The sequence below is a fragment of the Manis javanica genome, chromosome 12, assembly GCF_040802235.1.
Source record: "Manis javanica isolate MJ-LG chromosome 12, MJ_LKY, whole genome shotgun sequence".
NCBI classification, from domain to species: domain Eukaryota; kingdom Metazoa; phylum Chordata; class Mammalia; order Pholidota; family Manidae; genus Manis; species Manis javanica.
In genome coordinates, this window is record NC_133167.1 from 84800537 (window position 1) to 84814607 (window position 14071).

The following is a 14071-nucleotide window of genomic DNA, read 5'->3' on the forward strand; positions in this document are numbered from 1 at the left end:
CCTGCCACCCTTAAGAGTAAATCATTCATAAACTTGAATAGGGCTGTCTGGGGTATCAGCTGTTCCCCCTTTGCTTGCCTCATTTTTTTTGTCCTTAAGCTAAATTCCTGCATAAGAATTTGTTAGTAACAAATTGGGGATTCCTTAGTGTTCATAAAATTTCAGATGCTTCAGTGAATATTTCAGTACCAGGGTTAGAAGATAATGTCGGGAGCGATAGTAACCTAGGAAACAAACAGTCTAGGTTTATCAGCTTCTATTTCCTCCAGGAAGTGTGCATAAAAAAATCTCATAAATGTTCTTTTCTTTCAGTACTTGTGTTTTATATAAATCTTGCCCTCTGAAAGTGATTATTTCTATCTGGTGGCTTGATTTAGGAGAAATTCTGAGGGAAAAGAAATAAAGGTTTCAGCTCTACTAGTTGGGAGAAGGTTAGATTTGGTAGGCATACTACCTACATTAAAAAACAGTCTGAAATTTAAATGGTTAAGAGAATCTCCAGCTAGATTTTTGGAGATCGAGTGTTTTTATTTATGGTGTGTTTAGATTTATGGTCCAAGCGTAGCAGAATCAAGGTTTTAAATTACAGAATGGTTACTGTAACAGCAGACTGGGTAAAACCTTGCTATGCAGACTTTCTGAAATTATAGATAAATCAACATATCTGTTTCAGGGGCTGTAAAAGGGGTACATGGAAATATTGTTATTACCTTTACTCATTTATTTGGCTAGTATTTATTGAGTGTTTAGTATGCTTAGCATTGAGTAAAATGCTGGAGGACCCATGGTAAACAGAACTCTGTGGTACATGGTTGACCCATTGTGTAGTGTTTATCCTTAACATACTGTCATTTGTTTTTCACAGTTTGCCCAGTTAATTCTTTTTATAGTAGCATGGGGTAAATTCAGTATTCTACTAGAGTTAAACAGAACATTAAATGTGCATGTATGAATTTCTTTACTCTGACAAAGCCAGTTTCTGATGGAAAAATCTGTGTTAAATGCTAGTTAATTATTTTCTTTTAATTAAGGTATCATTGACATAGAATCTTATGAAGGTTTCACATGAGCAACATTGTGATTTCAACATTCACCCATATTATCAAGTCCCCCCCACCCCATTGCAGTCACTATCCTTCAGACTAATATGATGCTGTAGAGTTAATTATTCTTTTACAAGAATCATTACAAGGTAGTGTCACAAGGTTTGTAACTGGATTTGAATCTATACTCTGGCACTTAACCACCTTCAGTTTTCTTATATGTAAAAGAGGACAGCAATACCTCTTCCTAAATAGGGTGTTTGGGAGGGACTAAATGGGAAAATCATTTAGCATGGCGCTTGCCAAATATTAAATGTTGAGTAAGTGTTACTATTGTTGTGAGTGTCCTGAGCATCTTGGATAAATGGGCCATGAAGGTAGTATTTCATAATTGAAATGATATGAAAGCACATCTGTAAGGTATTTTTTTTTTAATTAAGGTATCATCAATATACAATCTTACAAAGGTTTCACATGAGCAACATTCACCCATGATGGTTTCAGCATTCACCCATACTATCAAGTCCCTCCTGCCCCCAAACCACCCCATTGCAATCACTATCCTTTGGCATAGTAAGATGCTATAGAGTCATTGTCTTCTCAGTGCTATACTGCCTTCCCCTATATAGTGGCTGCTAATTATAGTGCCCCTTAATCTCCTCTCCCTCCCTCCCCAGCCACACTCTCCAACCCTTTCCCTTTGGTAACCACTAGTCCCTTCACCTTTAAGGTATTCATTCTTATTGTTATTTTGGAAACATACTAGAATTTAATGTGCCATTAAGTTTTTGTCAAAATTGTGAGTTATTAATTTAATTAAAAGTGTCGTTGATATACAATCTTATGTTGGTTTCAAATATACAACATAGTGATTCGACAGTTAACCTGTATTATTAAATCCTCACCCCTCTAGTGTGGTTACTGTCTCTTAACTTATTAAGATGTTACAAAATCATTGACTATATTCTCTCTGCTGTACTGCCATCCCCATGACTAACATATTGTGATTGTGCATTACTGTGCCGCTTTATCCCCTTCCCCCACCCCATCTTTCCCCTTGGTAACCACTAGTTCATTCCTGATGTCTTTGAGTCTACTGCTGTTTGCTGCTCCTGTTTTGCTCTAACAAAGTTATTTTTAAAGGAAAACTGCTTATGAAGTCTCATTTTAATCTCAAAACATACTCATTAAAGCCTTTTCACTAATCTCGAAGGAGTATTGTATCACCATCTAGAAGCTCTTCTTTTGGATCTGTGACAGTTGTTATATTTGACTTGCATTGTTCTAATACATTATTTTGTTTATTATTTCTAGTTGGTGTCAGAGATTGACTCCTTTTATTAACCTATTCCTTGGGGACCAGCCACATGGGAACTTTATATAATATCTGATTGGATGTGTTTCTGGTAGAATGTGTACTTCTGAATGTTTTTCTAGTATTTGTGATGAATTTTTTAACTGTTCCTGCTTATGACTAATTGAATGCATTTGTGATTCAATGGTAGCATTAGGATTTAGCAACAAAATGATAGAAGTTCTGAAATAATCTTCTACACAGATTGTTCCATGTTTCATGATAGCATCCATGTTTATGCAGTGGCAGTGGCTCTAATTCTTTCCCCTAATTTATCTCTAAAGTTTACTTTAAAATACTTACGGTATCCTTTTTATTTATTCCCACTAATTAATTTCCATATATTTAAATTGATAAGCAGAAATTGATGTAGTAGTTGATAACTTGTTAATCTCCTAGAAGTAGTCTACTTCTCTCTCTCTTTTTCTTTTTTAAACAACTTCTGGCAGTTTTATTAAAGAAAAATTTTGATGATTTACTTTTCACCAGTCTGTTCTGGCATGCTTCTAATGATACCAGAATCAACTGGGTCAGCGATAGCCCGTGTGCATACTCTGGTATTTTCCACATGCTGTGCCAGTTCAACATTATGGCCACTGTAGTGATGGACACCAGTTTTGGCCCACATGGCATTGTACTCATGACTGGGCAGCTGTTGGTGAGGATGAACAATTTCGCTTTGCCTTGTCTGGTCATTTTCAGAATCTGCATGTATACCAACACGTACTTTGCACTTTCCATAATGAGCTGGAGCCTGGAATTGATCGACTGCAGCGATTTTTGTTTTGTTTTGTCTTTGCGCCCACCATCTTCCTGCCTTAGGTGGCGGTGGAGGGAGCGAGAAAGGAAACTACTTCTCATTTTAAATGTTAGAAAGGCTCTGTGGATTAGATTGAAATTTGTTTGTCCTTTTGTTTAAAAAGCCATGCTTCTAATTATGCAGGAAATCTCATCAGATTTAAGGGAAGAGTAGATAAAGGTACTTAGGTGTTTTAATGCTTTTGAACTGTTTATACTTTGTTCCTATCCTCAGTGAGAAAATTGATAGCGTATTATACAATCAAAGGTTTGGAGTTTTTTGCCAAAATTTTTCAGGATAGAATTCAGACTTTTATAGGATAGATAGAAAACTGAGAATAGATATTTCACCAGAGTTAAAATAATCTTAGCTGCTTAAAAGTCATAATCAATCTGATATCAAAATATAATTGTTTTTTGAAACTTGTTTCCAGATCATAGCAATGGATCATTTAACTTGAAAGCCCTGTCAGGAAGCTCTGGATATAAGTTTGGTGTTCTTGCTAAGATTGTGAATTACATGAAGGTGAGTACTTTTCTCAAACAATAAAACTCTAACTTTTTGGCAGAAGAAGGGATTGGGATTTACAGAAGTAAATTTGTGTGTACATATTAAAATTCATCAAATTATCTGCAATTTATTATATGCCTGTTATACCTCAGTGAAACTGTAAATCAAGCCCTGTACAGTCTATCAAATTAGCATCCAGAGAGTCACCTAAACCTATGTAATTTACATTAATTCAGGTACACAATTAAAACCCACCATTTCACTGTAAAATTGTGCCCAGGCAGTAGGTACACAGTATGCCGTTGTGGCTGTCTGTCTGTTGAGGGGGACTGACATTTAAATGTCATGTTTTTTGCTGCTTAGATAATACAGTCTTCACTCATCTAGATGACCCTTTGTTTATCTAGAAGAGTGATCTTAAAAGTTTTACTTGTGTCGTCTGAAGCAATTTTAAAAAATAGTGTACCTCTGCACATATTTAAATTGACAATACAATTTTCAGTAAAAGTTTAAATTAGTGACCAAGGATGGACTCTCTGGCATACTGTAATTCAGTAAAATACATTACTTTTAAATTTTTCTAATGAACTCTAAGCGCTATTATTAATTTAAAATACAAAAAAGCAAAGTTCAGTAGTTGGAAATTTTAATTATTCTCCCTTTGAATTTGTATGCCCATTCTGTTACTCCCACTGAATTTTTTTAAATTGAAGAATCATTGATATACAATCTTCTGTTGTTTCAAGTATACAGCATAGTGGTTCAACAGTTACCCATATTATTAAATCCTCACCCCAATTAGGAAGATATTACAGAATTATTTGCTGTATTCTCCATGCTGTGCTACTGTCCCCATGACCAGGTTACATTATGATTGAGATTTTTTGTGTCCTTTTATCCCCCTCACATTCTTCATCCCTGACCCACCCCAAACCCCTCCCCCATGGTAACTGCCAGTCACTGTTCAGTGCCTGTGAGTCTTCTTTATCCATTCATCTGTTGATGGACACTTTGGTTGCTTCCATATCTTGGCTATTGTAATAATGTGGCAGTGAACATATGGGTGCATGTGTCTTTTTGAATCAGGGATTGTTTTCTTTGGGAAAATTCCTAAAAGTGGCATTACTGGGTAATATGGAATTTCTATTTTTAGTTTTTTTGAGGAAACTCCGTACAGCCTTCTACAGTGGTTACACCAATTTACATTCTCACCAAAAGTGTGGGAGGGTTCCCTTTTGTCCTCATTCTTGTCAACTCTTATTTCTTTCAGATAGTATGCATTCTAACTGGTATGAGGCAATAATACCTCATTGTGGTTTTGATTTGCATTTCCCTGATGATTAGGGATGTGGAACGTCTTGTCATATGTTTCTTGGCCATCTGTTTCTCTTTGGAGAAATGTCTGTTCACATCCTCTGTCCATTTTTTAATCAAGTTATTTGTTTTTTGTTGTTGAGGCTTATGAGTTCTTTATGTATTTTGAATGTTAACCCCTTATTAGATAAATTATTTACGAATATATTCTCCCATACTATAGAATGCCTTTTTGTTCTGCTGATGGTGTCCTTTGCTGTACAGAATCTTTTTAGTTTGATGTAGTCCCACTTTCTCATTTTTTATTTTATTTACCTTGCCTGAGGAGATGTATCTAGGAAAAATTACTCATGCTTATGCTCAAGAGATTTTTACCTATGTTTTCTTCTAAGAGTTCTATGGTTTTATGTTTTACATTTAGTTCTTTGATCCATTTCGAGTTTACTTTTGTGCATGGGGTTAGACAATAATCCAGTTCCATTCTCTTGCATGTACTGTCCAGTTTTTCCAGCACCAGTTTTTGAAGAGGCTGTCTTTTCTCCCTTGTATGGTTTCTTTATTGTATATTAATTGGCTGTATATGTGTGGGTTTATATCTGGGCTCTCTATGCTGTTCCATTGATCTGTGGGTCTGTTCTTGTGCCAGTACCAAATTGTCTTGATTACTGTGGCTTTGTAGTAGACCTTCAAGTCAGGGAGCGTAATCCCCCCAGCTTTGTTCTTCTTTTTCATGATGGCTTTGGCTATTCAGGGTGTTTTGTCATGTCATATGAACTTTAGGATTATTTGCTCTAGCTCAGTGAAAACTGCTGTTGGAATTTTGATAGGGATTGCATTGAATCTGTAAGTCACTTTAGGCAGGACAATATTAATTAGTCCTATCCATGAGCAAGTGATACCTTTTCATTTTTATATGTGTCATCTTTAATTTCTGTCATGAGTATCATACAGTTTTTAGAGTACAGGTCTTTCACTTCCTTGGTTAGCTTTATTCCTAGGTATTTTATTCTTTTTGCTGTAATTGTGAATGGAGTTGTTTCCCTGATTTCTTTTTCTGCTAATTTGTTGTTAGTATAGGAATGTAAGAAATTTCTCTGTATTATTTTTGTATTCTGCAACTTTGCTTAATCCAGTATTCCAGTAGATTTTTTGGTGGTGTCTTTAGGGTTTTCCATATATATATATAGTGTGTCATCTGTAAATACTGACCCTTAAACTTCTTCATTACCAATTTGGATGCCTTTTATCTCTATTTTGTCTGATTGCCATGGGTAGGGCCTCCACTTCTGTGTTGAATAAAAGTGATGGGAGTGGGCATCCTTGCCTTGTTCCTGCTTAGAGGAAAAGCTTTCAGCTTTTTGCCATTCAGTGTGGTGTTAGGTGTGGGTTTGTTGTATGTGGCCTTTCTTATGTTGAGGTATGTACCCTCTATACCCATTTTACTGAGAGTTTTTATCATGAATGGATGTTCAATTTTGTCAAATGCTTTTTCAGCATCTGTTGAGGTGATCATGTGGTTTTTATTCTTTTTGTTAACATTTAACAAAAGGTTTGATTGATTTATGAATATTGTACCATCCTTGCATCCCTAGAATAAATCCCGTTTTGTTGTGATGTATGGTCTTTTTGATGTAGTTTTAAACTTGGTTTGCTGATGTTTTGTTGAGGATTTTTGCATCTATGTTCATCAGGAATATTGGTCTGTAATTTTCATTTTTGGGGTATCTTTGCCTGGTTTTGGTATTAGAATGATGCTGGCCCCATAGAATGAGCTTGGAAGTATTCCCTCCTCTTCTTCCTTTTGTAGTACTTTAAGAAGGATTGTTTTTAGCCATTTAAATATTTGGTTAGAATTCAGCTATGATGTCATCTGGTCATAGACTTTTATTTGTTGGGAGATTTTTGATTACCAGTTCAATTTCGTTGCTGCTAATTGGTCTGTTCAGATTTTCTGTTTCTTCCTGTGTCAGTAGTGGAAGGTTGTATTTTTCTAGGAAGTTTTTCATTTCTTCTGGGTTGTCCAGTTTATTGGCATATAATTTTTCATAGTATTCTCTGATCTCTGTATTTCTGTGCTGTCCATTTTGATTATCCTTCCTTGTTTGTGATTTTATGTGTGCACATTCTCCTTTTTTTCTTGGTAAGTCTGGCTAGGGGTTTGTCTATTTTGTTTATTTTCTCAGAACCAGCTCTTGGTTTTGGGGATTTTTTTTTTTCTGTTGTGTAATTCTTCTCTATTTTATTTATTTCTGCTCTGATCTTTATTATTCCCTCCTTCGACTAACTTTGGGTTTCATTTGTTCATCTTTTCCTAGTTTATTTAATTGTGAGTTTAGACTGTTTATTTGGGATTGTTCTTTGATTGAGGTAGGCCTATAAGGCTATATAGTTTCAGAATCACTTTTATGGTACCCCACAAACTTTGAAATGTTGAATTTTGTTTTCATTTGTCTCCATGTATTGCTTGATTTCTGTTTTAATTTTTTCACTGATCCACTGATTATTTAGAAGCATGTTGTTTAGCGTCCATATCTTGGTAGGCTTTTTGTTTTCTTAATGTAATTTATTTCCAGTTTCATACAATTTCAGTCATGTCAAATTTATTTTAGTTCTTTTTGTGGCCTAGTATATGATCTATTCTGGAGAATGTTCCATTTGCATTTGAGAAAAACGTGTATCCTGCTGCTTTTGGATGGAATGTTCTGTAGATGTCTGTTAAGTCCCTTTGATGTAGTATGCTGTTCAGTGCCTTTCTGTCTGTTTGATCTATTGATGTGAATGGTGTGTTAAAGTCTCCTCAAATGAATATGTTATAATCTATTTTCCCCTTTAATTCTGTATTCTGCATATGTAGGTGCTCTGATGTGGTGTGCATAGATATTTATAATGGTTATATCCTCTTGTTGGACTGACCCCTTTATCATTATGTCCTTCTGTGTCTCTTTTTACTTTCTTTGTTTTAAAATCAATTTTGTCTAATATAAGTACTGGTACTCCTGCCTTTTTTCTCCCTAATTTGCATGAAGTATCTTTTTCCATCCCTTCACTTTTATTCTGTGATTGTCTTTGGGTTTGAAGAGAGTCTTTTGTAGGCAGCATATTGATGGTGTAAGATAAATTCTAACCAAAATAAGCAGGCGAGGAGAGGCCACAAAGGGCTAGGCAGTTTATTTGAGCACAGTCCCGGGCGTGATTCACCAGTCTGAAACAGGCTGGAGAAGTCGCATGCAACCAGACAGGTGGGGAGTTTTTAAAGAAGATAGGGGGAGGCAGAGCATAGATTTACAGCTGTGTGAGGATTGGCTAGCCTAAGGCACCTTTTTCAGATTGGGAGGGGGCAGCAGCCAGGGACTTTGTCATGTCATCAGTGTCCAACGTGCTCACCCCTCCCTCCAGTGCCTCCAACCTTACAGATGGGTCTTGTTTTTTTGTCCATTCTGTAACTCTTGTCTTTTGGTTGGTGCATTCTGTCCATTTACTTTTAAGGTAATTATTGATAGATATGCACTTACTGCCATTTTATTATATTCTGATTGTTTTTGTAGTTCCTCTCCATTCCTTTCTTCCTATCTTATACTCTTCTCTTGTTATTTGATGGTTTTCTTTAGTGTTGTTATTGGATTTCTCTTTCTTAATTTTTTGTGTATTTATTACAGGCTTTAGTTTTGTGGTTACCATAAGGTTCTTGGATAGCTTCAAAACTATGTAACAGTCTATGTTAAGCTGATGATTGCTCTCTTCCAGATAGAATGTAAAAGTACTTTTTTTTATTCTTCCTCCTCCACACTTTGTTTTTGATGTCACGATCTGCACTTTTTGTGTATCCCTTGACTGGTTTTAGGTATGGTTGGTTTTACTAGTTCTGTTTTGTTTTAATTTTGTACTTGCTTGGTAAGGAATTGATCTACTACCTTTACTGTGGGTTTATTTTCACTGCTGAAGTCTATTTAAGCTTAAGAACATTTCCATTTGCAGAAGTCCCTTTAACATGTCCTGTAATGCAGTTTTAGTGGTCATAAATTCCTTCAGTTTTTGTTCATCTGGGAAATGTTTGATTTCTCCTTCAAATTTGAAAGATAATTTTGCTTGGTAGAAGATTCTTGGTTGAAGGTCCTTTTCAATACATTAAATATTTCATGCCACTCCATTCTGGCCTATAAAGTTTCTGCTGAGAAGTCAACTGATAGTCTGATGGTGTTTCCCTTATAAGTAATCATTTTTCTCTCTCTGGCTGCTTTCTGTACCCTCTTTTTTGTCATTAATCTTTGTCACTTTAATTACTATATGGCTTGTTGTCTTCCTGTGATTCCTTCTGTCAGGGGCTCTTAGCATTCCTTCCCCATACTGGGGAAGTTTAAACAGTTACTTCCTCAAAGAGACTTTCTATCCCTTTGTCTCTCTTCTCCTTCTGGTACCCATATTATGTGAATATTGTTTCATTTGGATTGACCACACAGCAATCTTACCATTCTTTCATTCCTAGAGATCCTTTTTTCTCTCTACTCTTCAGCTTTGTTGTGTTTCTGGTCTCTAATTTCCATCTTAATCATTGTCTCCTCTACTTGCAGCAATCTGTTACTCATTCCCTCCATTGCATATTTCATTTCAGTTCTGTGTTCTTCAGCTCTGAGTGGTCTTTTTCAGCTCTTCTCTATGTTGATGTCCTCCCTGAATCTAGAATACTTTTCTGCAGACCAGTGAGCATATTTACAACTGTTACTTTGAAATCTTTATCAAGAAGATTGGTAATCTCTTGTTTCATTTAGCCCTCTTTCTCGTGTCTTACCCTATAGTGTTGTTTGGAACATATTCCTCTGCCTTCTTATTTTGTCAGGATTTCTGTGTTTCTTCCTTTGTATTAGATGTATCTGCTATCCCTCCTGGTCTAGAGAGTAATGGCTTTCTGAACAAGGCATCCTGTGGTGCCCAGAAGCTCAAGACTCCTTACTCTCTACTGCCTGGTTCTCCTTTGTTGCCCCACAGTTGCTGTTGGTGGGCTGTGGGCATGGCCGCCTTTCTGCCTGTCTGCCAGCAGTGGTCTCTCTCAGCCCACCACCACTCATGGCAGGTTGCCTGGCTGGCCCTTTGTGAGCAGAGCAGTGGTGCTTCTGCTGGTACAGTTGTGGGTGGGGCTGTCCTCTGCCTGCCCTGCAGCGATGTGGCACTGCTGGGCTAATGGGGTGGGTGGCCTAGGTGCGAGGATATGGGAGTCTGGGCCCTCCTACTGAATTTTATCATAATATATATTTTTATGCTTGGAAATCTTACGGATCATCTACCAAACTTTGCTACGAAATTAGAAATTTTTTCTTGTGACTGTAAGACTCACATAATAAAAACATTTTCTGTTTGTGTTTTTGCAATTATTAACACACAGTTGATTGGCACAGAGTTGATTAGCGCAACTTACCTGTTACAATTTTGGTTAAAATTTACTTTGTATGTAACAGTGATTCAGCAGAAATCTGTTTTTTAATGAAATGTATGCAGCTGTCTCCTCCCTTTCTCCACTGGTTCCTGTATCTGGAGGTATATATTATTTATTGATAGAATGAAACAGGATTTGGCACCAATTTCTAGTCTTATTTTTAGATCTTGTGGGTTTAAGTGCTGAGAAATAAATGTTTGTATAAATAAAGTGTATTATAATGGATATTTTGTGATAGCGAAACCTTCCAAGTTACATGCCAGAAATCACTTAGGGATTTATCATCCAGCATTTATCATTTGACAATTCAATTACATCTGTCTTCATTTCTGTTGAAGCAAAATAATGGGAACCACATAACTTGCCATAGAATTTGTTACCTGGTCCTTAACCATTTACTTTCCTAGTTTCTAAAAAGTCCATCAAACGGGCTTTACCAACATGTAGCAAATGTCAAATTTGTCAGCTCCCCCTTCCTCCCCTTATAGGCACTTTCTTTAATCTGATGATATTCTCAAGGGTGGTTGGGAAAGTAAAAATACTACTAATTTCAGTATACGTTTGCCAGTATAATTTCTTTCATAAAATGTTGTTATCTCATGTGTATTACCATATTTTTTATCAAAACCTTCAGGATGAAGTATTACCTTATTTAATTTATAGAATGTATCTTCTTGTTAACAAAGCTAGTTTCCACTGTCAGATTGACCAGCTTGTTTTATCAAGTTTATATATCAAATTTGTTTTTTAAGTTCAAATAAATACGTTAATACATATTTTAAGTACTAGAAATTCCACTGAGAAATAAATTAGAATGCATACTAAAAGAAACTACTAAGGTAGTTGAAATTCAAATTACATGGATCAAATTTATTAATATATACATTTTTATAATTAAAAAATACATGGCTTATCATGTTATATTGTGTTAGATATTTACATATAAGCAAGGGATGTGCTGAAAGGTGTGTTACTCCTTTTCTCAGTGTATGTGTTTGTATCTTTTTGATGTCTGATTTTCAGCTTTTAGTTATAAATAAAAGGGAATAACTCAGAACTAAATTTTATTTTGGAGTAATTAATGAAATGATGCTATTGCTAAAAAATGAATTGGTCTTACAATTAGCTATGACTTATTTTCTGATAGGTAGAAATAGGAAATTATTTAAAAGATGCAGTGAGAATTGACTAATCAATAAAATTTTCATGATATGATTTGACAAAATAGGTTTTAACTGCCACTTTGAAGAATTCACACTCAGTCTAAAATAGTCTATATGCAGTTTTTGTGGGTTTTTTGGAGCATAACTTGAAAATTTGGTAGTCTTGGAAAATATTTGTTTTATTTAGAAGAACCCGCTCCCTTAAGTGATACTGCTTCAGCTCTTAAAATGTGCTTTTCCTTCACACTAACAAATGCTCAAGGAATGAGTATTGAGAATTGCTGAAGCAAATTACTTATACTTGGAAAAGATTCAGTTTTTTTTATTGTCTAAAATGTATGAGCCATTTATTTTTATTTTTATTTATTTATATTTTTTCATTTAAAAAATTTTGTTACCATTAATCTACAATTACATGAAGAACATTATGTTTACTAGGCTCCCCCATTCACCAAGTAACCCCCTCAGCCCATTACAGTCACTGTCCATCAGCATAGTAAGATGCTATAGAATCACTACTTGTCTTCACTGTGTTGCACAACCCTCCCCATGCCCCCCCTGCCACATGCTAATTGTAATACCCCCTTTCTTTTTCACCGTCCTTATACCTCCCTTCCCACCCATCCTCCCCAGTCCCTTTCCCTTTGGTAACTGTTATTCCATTCTTGGGTTCTGTGAATCTGCTGCTGTTTTGTTCCTTCAGTTTTTCTTTAATTTTATGCTCCACATATGAGTGAAATCATTTGATACTTGTCTTTCTCTGCCTGGCTTATTTCACTGAGCATAATACCCTCTAGCTCCATCCATGTTGTTGCAAATGGTAGGATTTGTTTTCTTCTTATGGCTGAATAATATTCCATTGTGTATATGTACCACATCTTCTTTATCCATTCATCTACTGATGGACACTTATGTTGCTTCCATTTCTTGGCTATTGTAAATAGTGCTGTGATAAACATAGGGGTGCATCTGTCTTTTTCAAACTGGAGTGCTGCATTCTTAGGGTAAATTCCTGGAAGTGGAATTCCTGGGTCAAATGGTATGTCTTTATTGAGCTTTTTGAGGAACCTCCATACTGCTTTCCACAATGGTTGAACTAATTTACATTCCCACCAGCAGTGTAGGAGGGTTCCCCTTTCTCCACAGCCTTGCCAACATTTGTTGTTGTTTGTCTTTTGGATGGTGGCCATCCTTATTGCTGTGAGGTGGTATCTCATTGTGGTTTTAATTTGGATTTCTCTGATGAGTAGCGATATGGAGCATCTTTTCATGTGTCTGTTGGCCATCTGAATTTCTTCTTTGGAGAACTGTCTGTTCGGCTCCTCTGCCCATTTTTTAATTGGATTATTTGCTTTTTTGTTGAGGTGCATGAGCTCTTTATATATTTTGAATGTCAACCCTTTATCGGATCTGTCATTTATGAATATATTCTCCCATATTGTAGGGTACCTTTTTGTTCTATTGATGGTGTCCTTTGCTGTACAGAAGCTTTTCAGCTTGATATAGTCCCACTTGTTCATTTTTGTTTTTGTTTCCCTTGCCAGGGGAGATATGTTCATGACGAAGTCACTCATGTTTATGTCTGAGAGATTTTTGCCTGTGTTTTTTTCTAGGAGTTTTATGGCTTCATGACTTACATTCAGGTCTTTGATCCATTTCGAATTTACTTTTGTGTATGGGGTTAGACAGTGATCCAGTTTCATTCTCTTACATGTAGCTGTCCAGTTTTGCCAGCACCATCTGTTGAAGAGACTGTCATTTCACCATTGTATGTGCATGGCTCCTTTATCATATATTAATTGACCATAAATGCTTGGGTTAATATCTGGGGTCTCTATTCTGTTCCACTGGTCTGTGGCTCTGTTCTTGTGCCAGTACCAAATTGTCTTGATTACTGTGGCTTTGTAGTAGAGCTTGAAGTTGGGGAGCGAGATCCCGCCAACGTTATTCTTCCTTCTCAAGATTGCTTTGGCTATTCGTGGTCTTTTGTGTTTCCATATGAATTTCTAAACTATTTGTTCCAGTTTGTTGAAGAATGTTGTTGGTAATTTGATAGGGATTGCATCAAATCTGTATATTGCTTTGGGCAGGAAGGCCATTTTGATGATATTCATTCTTCCTAGCCAGGAGCATGGGATGAGTTTCCATTTGTTAGTGTCCTCTTTAATTTCTCTTAAGAGTGTCTTACAGTTTTCAGGGTATAGGTCTTTCACTTCCTTGGTAAGGTTTATTCCTAAGTATTTTATTCTTTTTGATGCTATTGTGAATGGAATTGTTTTCCTGATTTCTCTTTCTATTGCTTCATTGTTAGTGTATAGGAAAGCCACAGATTTCTGTGTGTTAATTTTGTATCCTGCAACTTTGCTGAATTCCAATATCAGTTCTAGTAGTTTTGGAGTGGAGTCTTTAGGGTTTTTTATGTACAGTACCATGTCATCTGCAAATAGTGACAGTTTAACT

General features: G+C 36.0%; 1 protein-coding gene and 1 pseudogene across 1 annotated transcript in view; one reads left to right on the top strand and one right to left on the bottom strand.

The window, feature by feature from the left end:
• Positions 1-3623, bottom strand: LOC140845185 (large ribosomal subunit protein eL30 pseudogene; annotated as a pseudogene).
• LOC140845312 (uncharacterized) overlaps positions 1-14071 on the top strand; it is a 53742-nt gene that overhangs the window by 24690 nt on the left and 14981 nt on the right. The gene's annotated exons all lie outside the window — the stretch shown is intronic.